The following is a 14,604-nucleotide window of genomic DNA, read 5'->3' on the forward strand; positions in this document are numbered from 1 at the left end:
CTGCGGGGGTGTGCTCAGCACCCGTTTCCAGACAGCACAGAAAGTTACCTTTAAGATACAGCTGTGAATTAGGGAGATTCAGATTTCAGCCTCATCTCAGTACCTGCAGCAAAACGGGAAGCTGGCAGCGAGCCTCCCTAAGTCCAGTGGTGGCCCTTGCAGTGGGTACAGCCTCCTCTGAGTCGTGCGCAGTGCAGTGCAGGGGACTCGCAGCAGTGCCGGGGAAGCTCACAGCCAAGCCCGCGGGCTCAGCCTTCATCCACTTGGAGGGCTCAGTGTGCAGCATTTACGTAGTCACTCAGAAGCCGAAACTCCTGTTGTAAATTTGTAAAATTTCTGTGTGACAAAATGAACCTGAGTTTGGTAACGGGACACTAGCTGAGTCTCCCCTCTAACCGGCCTGGCTTTCGGTCACACCGGTAACCCTGTCTTATCTCCCACCTGAGGTCCACGTGGGAGCAGGCTACACCCTGCATTCGCACGTCTTTGGCGCCCCGAGTGCAGAGTGGGTCCTGACCTCACGCCTGCCGTCCCGCTGGCCCCGCCCCTCCCCTCTGGCCAGGTCCTCCCTGTCACAGGCGGGCGCTCTGGGCGGGCGCTCTGGGAAGCGTGGTCCTGCGGACGCACTTGGCTTCTTCCACTGGGAGCTGTAGGGGGGGAACCAGGATGTGGATTAGAGCGCAGAACGCTCCGTTTCAGCACAACGATGCACTCAAAACAGCCCTTACTGAAGCTCTTTGAAGATGATTTGCAATGTGTAGTACTAATTCATGCGCAGTCAGCTGAAAGTATTTGTTATTCCGATTAACTCTAAAAAGTTTGAAAAATTGATTTGTACCAGTGGAAGAAACAAGTATCTTAAAACAAAGCTCAAAAGATACAACACAATATTTTAAAAAACAAAATGAATTAAAAATTTAGAATTAAATTGAAAAAAGCCCACTGTGCAGATAATTTATCGAAAGGCCTGCTGTCGATTACCTTCAGTTAGAGAGGGCTGGGTTTCTGTCCGATCTTTTGAGCCTTTGCTGAGCCGAGCGACTTTCCGTGCGGTGGTGCCTCGGAAACCCGCCCTGAGTGATCAGGAGAGACGCCGCCCAGAAGCAGCGGGACTGCCTCAGACACGTCAGATCCGTGTCTACATAGAAGCATCCAGTTCGTGTTTGTGCAGCTTGTCTGAGGGGTGATTTCCGCCTGGGGATCTTGTGATTATCGTGAGGCCCACTTAATCCAGTCCCCACCGCTGTCAGCATTGGTTGTTACTGCACCAGCACATATTACCATAAGCAAAAGATTCTTTTAAGTGAATTTTTCTTATTCTTGCTGATGGTACACTTAATAGAAATACGTTAGTACTGTTCTCATACATCACGATTTAACAATATTTCCTTAGTGGCCATATTACTACATGGTACATTTAAAGCTCTGCGTCTGTGTCGCCTCTGGACCTGCCGCAGCCCTTGGAGCCGATGGGCAGTGGCGGCGGCCGGCTCAGCGGGGTCATTGGGCCGGGCGCAGGCCGAGCTCCACCCTCACGTGCTGCTCTGGCTCTGGTTTTCATTTTGTCTCACCCCGCGTCTGGCGCTAGTGTCGATGCTAGGGGGCGTTGACAGTTCATTTGTTCAAAAAGTGTTGTTTTAATAACAGCCATTTATTTTGAAAAAAATTCAGTAGCTATCCTGAAAAGAGGACCTTGAGTCCTGTGATTCCGTCTTAGTCTGCAGGTTAAGATCACTGCATCTGATGTCAGCCATCCTGAGGGAAAATGCTTAGTGTTGGGAGTCGGAGAGTTTTGCTGTCTCTCCACTTAAGTCAGATCCTGTGGACTTTTCTTCTGAATTTATGATAGTTACACACTTGATCTGATTTGAACGTTTTGGCTGTCACTACCTAAGGCCCGTGCCATCTCCTCTTTAATAAATCCAAAGGGCATGAGGCCAGCTACTCAGCAGCTGTGACACTGGTGACTGGATTACTCAGGCCACTCGGATGGACGGGGGTTTCAGATTGAGGGAGCTTTTATCTAATCTGAAGAGCCTCCTGCTTTGCTCGATAATTAAAGGCGTCTGATTCTGTGGGCACTGCCTCTTGATCATGAGTAAAGTTTGGGGAATAATGCAGGTGTTTTAACTTGACTTTTTCTTTTATGGAAAAGGACCAAACTCTTACATGGGATCTACTGGGATTCTCATCGGTGCCCATGATGCCTATCGGGATCCAAGAGAGAGGCTGTCTAAAAGGTATTTACCTGTGTGCTGGCTGGACTTCATTGTCAGCTCAGGTTTTCATCGTCGTACAAAATCGCGTGAGCATAGAAGCTTTTTTATTTTGTGTTGTGATGTATGATCGTTGTTTCAGACCGTGGTGCAGGCCGCAGGTGCACCGGTTGGGACTTAGACTCAGTGGGACAAGTTTGCTTCTGTCAAGAAGGTGGGAAATTCTGGGCAGTGTCCAGATGTCTGTCCTGCCTTCAGGCCAACCCTGAGGGGGGCGCCAAGGGAACCGGCTACTGTCTTCACTGAGGGTGCTTGCCTCGATTTTAGTCAGAAGTACTGTTGCCCAAAGAGTTCTTAAAACATATAGGCTGAACTAACCCAGAAAACCCTTTGTATCTCACTATTATATAACTTCTTACTCCGTTACACACCTGGCCAGCACCTCTCAGACACGTAGGATTTGTTAGCGTCCTGCCTTTTAAAGCCGCACCCCTTTAGTTAAATTTATTCAGAATTACCTGCTTGCTAAAATGGAAGTCACTGAAGACTTTTGAGAGTTAGATGTGACTGGAAAAAATTAACATTTTAGTAAGGAGGATATTTGGCCCTTTTTTCTGCATGGGTTTATATACAACCCCGATGACTTGAATTATAGGAAAGGCTATGGCAAAATTTAACAAAGAATGAGTCTCTCTCACTAAAATTTTACTTAATTGTCCATTAACATAAACTGACCTACTTGTTGACAAGTTATTTCCATTTCGACCAGTAATCTTTTGCGTTTCCCTCTAATGCAGCCAAGATGCAGATGTACCTGGAAGCTCGGGAGCCCCTGAAAACTTGACATTCAGAGAGCGCCAGCGTCTTTTTTCACAAGGTCAAGACGTGTCTAATAAAGTAAAAGCCTCTCGTAAATTAACAGAACTGGAAAACGAACTGAACACAAAATGAAAAAGCAGAGGACACCTGTGCTCGCCCCGCGTCCCCTCGGTGTCGCTTTGCGGGGTGAACCTGAAGAGGTGGAGGTTGGATTTCTAAGTCGCTGTAGTTTCTGTTTCTAAAGTGGTTGGGATTTAGAGGTGGTCCAATTCCAAGAAATTCTATTTTATTTTTCCAAGAGATTGTCATTTATACAATTTCAACACTGTCTAATTCTTAATTATCTGACTCATGACGATAACTTTTTTGTTAGTTTGTTTTTTAGAGTCTGAGTTGGAAAGGGGTCAGAATGGAGGGCAGAAGATAGTGAGGGGTTTCTTCCCCAAGGAGCACAAAGAAGTCCTGTTTCTGGTCTTTTTCAAAACTTCCTTTTAGCTCTCAAACAGGGAACAGCTTGAACTGCCCAGACGACTGTTTGCACTGTAATACGGCAGAGTCGGGTTTTGTCTTCCGGGAGAGGGGGCTTGAGAAGCCAGGCCGCCGAGGCGTGTGGCCCAGAGCCGCCCCGCGGCAGCCCCTCTGGCTTCTCCGAGGCTCGCGGGCCAGCGCAGCCCACGCTTCCTGAGGGCGGCCGAGGCACACCACACGCGTCTTCCCGCTCGCGCCCTACGGGTCCAGGCCCTCCTGAACAATTCTAAATACTTGATGGAAAAAACTTTCCAACAAGAAAATTGGGGGCTTTACGCTTAGGAAATTTTATTTTTATAAATACCAGATTATTGTTGTACTAAATCATTGGTGATTTTGAAGGTCGCAGTTAATGTTAGAAAGTTAACAAAATGTTTCACATATTCAAGAGAATATATGAGAGTATCTTGAGCTGAACAGTGTTGATGTGAACAGGAACAAAACTATCTGAGAAGCATGCCATGCTAACAGGTGACTCCTGGGCACAACTGTTGCTCAGGAATTTAAATTTGAAAAAGAAAGATTCCTTCGATAATGCTGTCAGGGAAGGAAAGGGTTGCGATTCCGTACGTCATCTGTAGTTTAAATTTGTAAGAACAACCCATTGCAGTTCAAGCTGTTTTTACACTAATAGAATTATTTAATTTTCATTTGTTGACTTATTAGTTACCACTGTCATTTCTTCAGCTATGAATGTGGCTGATGCTGGGGAGACGGACCTCACTCTGTTTTATGTTGTGTGATGATAATACGGTTAATTACTTTGTGATTGTGAGCACATTTTCTGTCTGACAAAACCCTGATGTGGGGTCTTGATGATTTTTCTGTACCATATTGTTTTCTTAAAAATCTGTATGTTAGGAAAACACGCACACTTTCAAATAGAAGAGGGAGGGGCTGTCTAGCCTTGGAAATCACTTTAATAAGAGTTGTATGATAAATGATCCAAATGCGAGTGTAAATATTTTTGTGTCTGTCAGGGTTCTTATTTGGAAGTGTGCTTGTACCGTTTCCCTGCTTAAGTGAGAGGGTGAAGGGTCCTGTGTTATGAAGGATTGCTGGCTGCTCCGGAAGTGTGGACAGCAGGCTCCCGGGTCTCGGAGAACACTGGCGGCCTTCCGGGGACTAAGTCCACACTTTCTTTCTTTAAAAAAAAATGATGCAGATGAACTACTATTCTGTTAATATATAAAAAAACAAATACATCAGTGCGTGCAAATACGTGTAAATATCTGCATACAGGGATATCTGTGTGCGCGCTGTCGCTCATAGACAAGTGGGTTTTGCCACCCTTGCACGGGAGGTCACAAGTGTGAATAGGTGTGACAGTGCTTCTCATACTGCATTCTATGAAGAACATCCAAACTGCTGTACTTTTCCATTTCTACTGTATTTCACTTGCAACCTATTTTTAATAAACTTTGTATGTATTTCAGTGTATTTGCTGTCATTGAAGAGTGATGTGACAGCTGCCTCCTGTCCCCATTCATTAAACGTGCCCTGAGTGCCCGTCGGTCGGCCGTGCCCTCTGCATGGGGACACGCTCTGACTCCGCTTTGCGGCCGCCCCCTCCCCGCTGCTTCCTGGCTTCCATGGCGGCGTGTGTCGGCCACCCCGGGGTCACTTTAGACTGGTCTTCAGCCACGCTGTCCTGTCGTGCCTCTTTGAATCTGCAGCAACCCCAGTAGTCAGCATATTGTGTCAGCGGTTTCCTGGTGACGTGTGAATGTGAGTGCGCTGGCCCCCGAGGTAGCTCGGGGAGGGGTGTCGGGGGGCAGGGCCGCGGGAGGGGCAGGGCCAAGGCCTGAGCGCCCGGCCCTGGGACGCGCGCCCTCCTGGCTGGTCCTGGCGCTGCCTGGCTGGCTCTGCTTCGCCTTCTTTGTGGCCTCTGAGCTGGTGCGCCGGGCCGGCCCTGCGACGGGATTTCGAGAAGGGCGGTGTGGGATGCTCGGGGAGGCCTTTCTGTCGGAACCAGAGGCTTACGTGTCGGAACCACAGTGTTTACTTTTAGTCCATTTTGATGCCCAAGAAGGTACTTTACAGTTTGGGAAGACAGAACGTAGAGGCTGTTACACTGATTCAATTTTGTGTCGAGGCCCAGGGTGCTGTCGCTCTTCTGGAAATGACGACTGGCCCCAGGGGTGCTGTGGGTCCTGTGTCAGGCAGAGGGCGCCGGGCGGTGTTCTAGCACACGCCAGCGGGCAGTGGCTCCCTCTGCCTGCGTGCGTGGGAAGCTGGTTTCAGAGGTTGAGGTGCACCTGAGGGCACAGTGAGCCACAGCGACATTTGCGTGCAGTGACTGCAGAAGGGAAAATATGTGCAAAAAGTGAGGTTTTTCGCTCCAGTACTCATCCAGTGTATTCGAAGAAGTCCCATAGCCCCAGAGATACACATTCAGCTTCCAATTGGGGTGTAATAGGCATTTCTTTCACAGCGCATTCAACGAATATAATTTGAGAGAGCTCCTGTTGGTCACGGTGCTGCCATCCCAATGGCCCAAAGCAGATCTGGGAAGACATCTGTAGTAGTTCATACAAACAGTCATTTTGTTTGTATCAAGGTGGGCAGGGCACTCACTGTGAGGGTTACCAGACGGACCCAGTTTAAGTTGTAGACGTGGCAGATTGAGAAAACCACGCTCCCTTTCGAGAGAGGAGCCTTCCAGGTGGAGACGGCCACACCGGACTGGCTGAGGAGCCCAGAGACCAGGTCGCAGGGGCACAGGCGGTGGGTCTGGTCCTAGACCAGAGGCTGTGTGGCCGGACAAGCACCCTGATGGGGGTGTGAGCAGCCCAGTGCCCTGTGGGGGTGGCTCTGGCTGCCGTGTTCAGGGAGCATGGGGCTCTGCAGGAATGAGGGGAGGGGCGCTGCATCCTTCGTGTGCATGTGACAAGTACAGGTGGGGCGCGCCCAGGTGAGGCAGGGGGGCCTGGGCACTGAAGGGGAGGCTTGGCAGGGCGCCCGCGGAAAGGGCTCTCCCTGAAGACGCCCTAACTGCCTTTCAGATGGATAACTTTTCACATGTCTTCTGGTTTTCTTCTGCTCTTCTAAAGCTTGTGTTTCATTCTTTTAGGAAGGCTACAGGCGCAAGTGGCCTAAATGTAAATTGGTGACAGTGGTTCCAACTTCAACTTAGAACTCTTTAAAATATAAAACATTAATCTAACAACAAGAAGAGGAGAGACCTGGAAGACACCTATGTTCACTGTATGGCTTTAAAAATGTCCTGCCTCCCCAATTTGTTTTTCCACGGGAACAGGCTCAAAAATAAGAGCATTCGATCTGAGTTGGGCAAAATATGTAACATGCTCTGAACGTCCAAATTCAGTGAGAACAAGGAAGCGTAGCTAGGGAGTAGGGGGCCTTTCTATGGGTGGTCTTGATTTCAACTGAGCATCATAACCTGAAGACTTGAGAATTACAAACGTGGAAGTAGACGCAGAAACTCTGAAATCCTCTAAATCTTTGTGGGTAGTTTGATGTCTTTATTTATTTTAAGATTTTATTGGGGAATCGGGGAAGGGGAGCAGACAAGTTGCTGTCCTTTTGTTCTTCAGTCTAGTTGTGGAGGTCGTTGCTTCACTGGCCCATGTTGGTATTGTCATTACACTCTTCCCTGTTGAGGCAGATCGGTCACCGGCCATTGGACGGCGGCTCACGAAAGCCCAGGAAAGCTCACATCCGCTGCCGGCCAGCCCCACTGTAGCCCACTCCATCGCCGGCGACTCACGGCAGCCCAGCTCCAGGTTGAGCTGTTGTTCACCATCTTAGCTGTAGAGGGCAGTGTCACTCGCCCTCATATTGGGATCCGAACTGGGGTCCTGCTGCTCAGAGCTGGCATCCCAAGCCAACTCCTAACCAACACGCCACCTGGCTGGCCCTAGTTTGATGTCTTTAAATGAGCTCAGCTCTCCTGGTAATCCACGACGTTTCTTGCTCATTCTTTCAAGTTGTTTGAGATTTTTAATACAATAAAGTGATGGCTCAAAGAAAACTAGATTCCGCAGTCTGTTTATTTCCCTCTAGTCCATTCAGGTCTCTCAGAAGACCCCGTCTCCTTGGCAGCAGGAGACACAGCAGAGAACAGACAGAAGTTCAAGGTGAAGGAAGAGGAGGCAGCGAAGGTGACGGCCATGTGGGCTGGCTTCTCTGTGTGGGGCTCTGCTTGTGGCTCCACAGTGACCAGTCCCTTCGAGTGACAGCCACCGCAGGACAGGAGCAAGACCCAAGAGCCTTATGGGAGAGTGTTGTGGGCGGGGTTTCTGTGTGGCACTTGACGTGGGTGGCGCCGTTTGCTGTTGGCATGCTGAGCTCACAGGTGCCACAGGACCTCCTGTTGCCTAGGGACAGCACACGACACCTCAGCTGGGCTCATCCTTTGAGCGGATCCCTCTGGCTGGTGGTGGAGAACCAGAGCGTAGAAACCTTTCACTCGGGAACAGGAATGCTGCGAGATGGAGAAGGAACTGCAGGCGTCAGGCTCAGTTCCAAACGCAGCAGGACCGGGAGTCAGGGAGGCAGAACACAGGGAGGGGGGCAGCCAGGTGGGGCACGGGGAGCCTGGTAACAGCGAGAGAGAGGGGTCCTCCCAGACACGTCACAGGACTCCTGCTAAAACTGGGCACTGCAGGCCTCAGGCCGGCCCCAGCCAGGCCTAGTCCACAACGGGCTTGGGAGCCTGACGAGCGTGCTCACGGCGTCGGCCAGCCCTGCTGCACTGCACGCTGCTGAGGTCCTCAGCCACGTGTCATCACACCCGGTCACTGCTTCCTCGTGGCCTCTGCTAAACTCTGTGACCAGAGGCGGCGTCTTTCTCCTCATCCCTGGACCCCCAGCTCCCAGCATGGTGCCCGGCATACAGCGTCTCCTTAGTCAACGTTTGCTGCAGAAAAGCCAGTTTGGAAACGCAGTGGTGAGGACACAGAGCATGGGGACACACTGGCCTCAGAGACAGCTGGGGTCAGCCACTGACCAGCTGCCATGTCATCTCTGAGTCCGTCCCCACATCCTTACTGAGACAAAGCAAATCTGGAGCAGTGCCGTCTGAAAAATACAGTGCTGGCTGCTTAGGAGATGTTCTGTTGGGTTGTCGGAAAAGTCATGACCTATTTTTCCTGTTTTTCGTTGCAAAAATGCGTCATGACTTTTCCAACAACCCAATAGTAGCCACATAAGAAAAGTGAAAAATTATTATTTTGCCCTAGATAGTCAAAAAGTATGTGAACATGTCATCGGTTCAGAAGTGGGCTCATGAGATACACTCCATGTCCTCATACGAAGCTTTCAGAGCCCGCTGTGCGTGTCACACTCAGCACCTGTCGATCGCAGTGGCTACTGCTTGCCGTTGTCCCCTGGCTGGAACCTCCTGTGTTGGAGGCAGGTTCAGGTGAGACTGAGTGGATGAGGTGGGACAATTATTGACAATTCAGCAACTGAAGCTGTGTGTGGATGACCATGCTAAAGTGTTACCACCGGTGTCGAGTGTCTCATTATTAATAGCTTCACATCTGAGGGCTTTTTCATTGGGAAGCCACTGGAAGAGGTAAAAGGACTTAGATTTTTTTAACCGCTCCACCGAGGAAGAACTGTAGACGGCAACTGTAATGGTCAGACGAGGAACGTAAGTGGCTTCGCAGGGGAGGGGCAGCTAGAAAGGGCTGGCGCCGTGAGCATGGTCAGCCTGGCGGGTAGGAGTTGTCCCTAGAAGGGACAGGCTGAGAGGACTGGACGCCAAGGTCTGAGACGAGAGGAACGGAGCTGCAGAGGTGCCGGGCGCGGGCCAGCTGGAAGACCAGCCGGGGTGACGCCCAGCGCCAGGGCTACAGGAATTCCGGGGAGGGGGGCAGCGGGCCGCAAACTGGGCCATGGTCAGCGTACAGGTGGCATTTAAAGCCGTGAGATAGTACTGGCTAAGACCAAGAAGGAACCCCAATGAGATGAAGGAAGGATGGTACCCCAAAACCAAGTTAAAATGTCTCATGAAGGAGGGAGAGAGCAGCTGAAGGGAGTGACCGTGGGATTGGGCCACGTGGCTGTAATGTGCCACCTGGCCCGTATAGTGGCCAAGCAGGGACCTGGGGGCTGTGCTGTGAAGAGGGGCTGACGGGTAGGGGCAGGCACACTGCTGTCCCCTGGGGGCCCCTCCTGGTGCTTACTGCTCACTGTGCCTCCTGCTGGGTCGGAGGAGTTGTCCCACCCACTTTCTGTCCTGACTTTTCGGGGTCTGCTGCGGGCACAGGGTGGCGGGGAGCACTGCTGGGAAAGCGCCTGCAGCCTTGCGCCTCGCTGCCACGGGCAGCATGTCCCCGGGTCCGCTCGGCGGGGTCTGCAGACAGCTGCCCGCCCCTCCCCCCACTCCACCCCCAGGGCGGCTGTCCTGGGGGCGCTGCTGTGCTGCCCCCCCGAAGGCCCTCCACCTCCGTTGTGTCTTTTTCATCGTAAGGTTTTGTCCCCTGGGTCCTCGTGTTCCAATGGCCGCCACAGAGACACTGCCCACAAGGAAGGTGCAGTCTTGCGGCAGATTTCAGTATTAAAAGGATAAAGTCGGGACTTTGCACCGGAAGCGGCTTGTGATTTATGTGAAATTTGGAACATCCACAGCATCTAGAAAACAGTCTTGAAATGTAGCTCCTCCCCTCCCCCACCCAGTGCCGTTGGCGCCACGCAGCGCCTCCGCCTCCGCCGCCCGTGACGCCGCGGCGAGTCCACACCGAGGCGGAGGCCGCGCCGGGCCTGAGGATGCCGGCGCGCTGCGGGCGGTGGGGGCGCTTCCTGGAGCAGCGGGCACAGCAGCTGCAGCGTCAGGTGCAGGTGAGGGGGGCTGGGAGGGGAGGGACCTGCCGGCCCCCCGCCCCCGCCCTCCAACAACCAACCCCTCGGCACCTTGAAGACACGGTCCGTGGTGAGAGGTGGGTGGGTTTGCGGATCCCACCCAGGTGTAAACAGCACCCCAAGCCTGCATTGGGGCAGAGCCCTGGCGCCTTGTGTCCCCCGCACCGCCGCAGGGAGGGGGTGCTACCTGGTCCTCACCCCGCTCCCACTCCAGCCTCACCCTCACCCTCACCCCCATCAGAGGCACCTCTGTCCTCTCACCTGGATTCCCCACCACTCTGCCCAGTGTCCACTAGTCTGTGCTAAATGGGGACCAGGGGTTAAGCAACAGCAGATACAGAGCTTCTAGTCCCTGCCCTGTTGGAGTAGACAGCTGAAGAAGAGAAACTGATTAATAAATAATCACAAAATGAATGTAATCCACAAAAGCTGAACCCTGATGAATGCTGCCAAGGGGAGGTACACGGGCCCCTAAGTGTTTATAGTGCGGCCAGGTGGCCCCAATCTGAGAGACAGGTGCCGCTGAGCGCTGAGATGAGAAGCGATGACCGGCAGTGCGCTGAGGGCTTGGGGGAGAACCCCCATCCAGACAAACCCCCCAGTAACGGCTGTGTGTTGGGCAGGGTTGGGGCAGCTGCTAAGGGAGGCTCAGGCCAGACAGGACTGTTAAGGATGTTTTCTCTATCTTGAGGGCAAGGGGAAGCTATTGAAGAGATACCGAGAAGAGACGGAAGACATGATTAGATCCGTATTTTGGGAATGTCACTTAGTAGTGAGTCGGGGACGAGGTTGAGAATGAGCCTGCGGGCCCGTTAGAAGACTGTCGCAGGGCAGGACTCCTGGAATGGCAGGACGAGGGCCTCTTTGGGCCTGGTCCTAAGCAAACAGCAAATCTGGTGAAAACCACGTTAAAAAACAAACTTAAGGGGTCAGCTGAGTGGCACGTTGGTTAAGAGCTGGCTTGGGATGCCAGAGGGCCCCGGTTCGGATCCCACATATGAGGGCCAGTGACACTGCCCTCTTCTCATCCCCCAATTCCCCAATAAAAATCTAAAAAAAAAACAACAAACAAAAAAAAAACTTAAAAAAAAAAAAAAGGAATAACATTTAATTTCACCTTAGCCATTCATCAGTGACAAATATTTAGTGGTGGATCCATGAAAAATTCTAATAAAATAACCTGAATAGAAATGATAACCACACCTTTAGATTCCAATAAATAAGACACATAGGCACTAGAAACTACAGGAAGAGATTTATAGAGATGTTAAGTGAGAAGTGTTTTAACTTTAAAATGCATTTAAAAAGCTATATTAAATAGTCATTATAGACAAACTAGAATTAATGTATTCTCTATATATAGGATATTTATTTTCTATACTTTGTATTATAATCTACAACAAAAAGTCTTTAAAATCCACTATGTATCACTGCTTAAACTTAAACTGTAATGTCATCGAAAATAATTGCAGAATTCTTTCTTGTATTTGTTCAGGTATGTTAACTCTCTTTCAAGTTTTAGTCACTTATAGAGGACAACATAATTATGGGTAAACATGAAAAAATTAAATGTGACATGCATAGAGAGGCCATTAAGAATCTGTACGTCCTCCTAATACCAGTGAAAGAAAATGTTTCCTGATCCTTTGATTGAAAGGGTGAAGGAGACTCATTTCTTCCCAAATTTCAGAGGCCCTGTCCTTCTAAAACTACCAGAATATGGCTACTCCTTCCAGAATGGTTGATAGTCTGTCATGTCGCTCCATTGCCTTGACCCTTCCTTTCTTCCTTCCTCCCTCCCTCCCTCCCTCCCTCCCTTCCTTCCTCTTCTGCCTGCTTTATAAACAAACCTCTTCTAGATTTCAAAAAAAAAAGGTATTGCTTTCTCAATTGTAAGTAAAGACTCACCTAGATAATTGCTGAGATCCATTTCTAGTTTAACATTTAATAGGCCCTGATCAAAACTACAACAAACAGTAGGGTTTCCCAGGCCTTGCTGTTTTCTCCCAATTATGATTTAACCCATTCTCTTGTTCAAGTCCCAGAGCAGTCAATCACACCGAAGCCTAAAACCCCAGCAACCAGTAGAGGGTAGTAACACCATACTCAGACACACCCACTCAGGTAAAGCAATTTACATAAATATTTTTCACATCTGACACATTCATAAAAATGATGACATCATCCAAACATAACAAAGCCATCCTCAAACTGTTATTTTAGATGACTGACTACAACATCTTTTTTGCTAACTTCCCATATCTTAAAAGACCCAAATCATATTTTTGCCTTCTGATCGAGCCAGTTGTCAGCCATTTTCACTTTGTGATGAACTTTCCAACACTAACCTGCATGCCTTCAGAACTTCCGCTGAACTGGGGTAAATGGACACGGACATTGATGGTATGATCTGAGGACTAGGTTTGTGGGTAATAAGAAGCAGATCTGTTTTCATGGGGCTCTGAGATTCCTCCATCCCTTCTCCGTTAATTGTGTGTAGCCCACTGTGAGGGCTATTAAGGCTGGTAACACTGTTTGTAGTTGTCTGCTCAGTGGATTTTGGAGAAGGTGTTGCTGTGGAAATGGCTGAAGATGGTGAAGAGGCAACAGAATTATCAGTCTTTGTATGAACAGCTGGGTGGATGTTATTGACTTTGTCACAGGTTCCAGTACCCACATTGTTATTGGCTTTTCCCATCAACAAGGCAGANCAACTTGGGCCAGTGAAGCAACGTCCTGCACAACTAGACTGAAGAACAAAACGACAGCAACTTGTCTGTTCCCCTTCCCCCAATTCCCCAGCGCTGTTCTCATCCCCCAATTCCCCAATAAAAATCTTTAAAAAAAAACAGCAACAAAAAAAAAACTTAAAACCTCTGCAAATTGCCCTAAGGGCACACATCAAATGAAGAAACATTTATTCAAGAAAATCTACTAAAACTCTTAAGAACAAAGGCAGCCTGTGGCTCCCTTCCGCCCACCCCCCAAGCTCAGCTGGACAGAAGTCCCCCCCAGGCATGTGTAGGGCCAGGAATTCAGGGAGCTCCCCCCTCAGCTCCCCACTAAGGGCCACCAGCATGGATTTGAAGAGGCTGAATGCCTGGCGAGTGCTGTGGAGACCTGGGGGCTTTCTTCTCCCCCCAGCATCCTCTGATAGGGTAGAGGCTGTACCCTGAAGCAGCGGCCGAGAGTACTGGGGTCCTGACTGGGTTCCCCACACGGTCAGTGCGGAGGTTCTAAATGAAGAGAGCACGCTGAAAGGCCACAGCCCTGCCCCGCCCCGAGTGGTGGCGTGGAAGTGGAGATTCCCGAGGGGAGAGCAGCCCACTCAAGCTCTCCTCAAAGGAACAGCTGCATTTGAAACACGGCTCGGGGACGTTCAGGAACAATAGCTCTTGTTAATTGAGAGGAATTATTGGTCTGCTTGGGCCACCATACGAAGCACTACATACTCGGGGGCTCATACAACAGAAATGTCTTCCTTGCAGGTCTGGAGGCTGGAAGTCTGAGATCCAGGTGTCAGCAGGGCTGGTTTCTTCTGAGGCGTCTCTCCTTGGCTGGCACATGGCCACCTTCTAATTATGTGCTCAGACAACCTTTCCTCTGTGTGCAGCCACCTTGGCGTCTCCACAGTGTCCCGACCCTCCTATAGGGACACCAGTTAGATTGGATTAGAGCCCACCCTGATAGCCTTGTTTTAACTTAGTCATCTCTTTAAAGGCCCTATCTCCAAAACAACGTCACTCCTGAGGTTGGGGGTTCGGGCTTCAGCATGTGAATTTGGGGGCAGCCCATATGAAGCAATAAGCTAACCCGTGGGCCACCTACTTCCCTAGAGGGAACCTGGAAGGCAGCTAAAAGGAGCCCCCTAGGGTTAGAACAAGTTTCAGAGACTGGCCTCCTCCAGTATACCTGCCCCAGTTTAATTGGACTGGACCCTGGAGAATTTATGCCCCAGGACATTGGTGAGATAATAGAGCAATCCATCAGGAATTAGTGGGGCTTAACAGGGGGGTGTGACACAAAGGTGACAGCTTAATGAGGGATCTGGGAAAGACAGTTAACGGGAGCCTACTGTCCCCAGGTACCTGTGTGCACGCCTGAGGCTGGGTCCTTCTAGGAGCCCTACCAAAGGCTTCACACAAAGAGTCTAAGTCACTCCACAAAGCAGGCAAATGGCAACAAAAACAAATGGGGGTGGGGGGGGGGG

The sequence above is a fragment of the Hipposideros armiger genome, unplaced genomic scaffold (genome assembly GCF_001890085.2).
Source record: "Hipposideros armiger isolate ML-2016 unplaced genomic scaffold, ASM189008v1 scaffold_299, whole genome shotgun sequence".
In the NCBI taxonomy this organism is placed as follows: domain Eukaryota; kingdom Metazoa; phylum Chordata; class Mammalia; order Chiroptera; family Hipposideridae; genus Hipposideros; species Hipposideros armiger.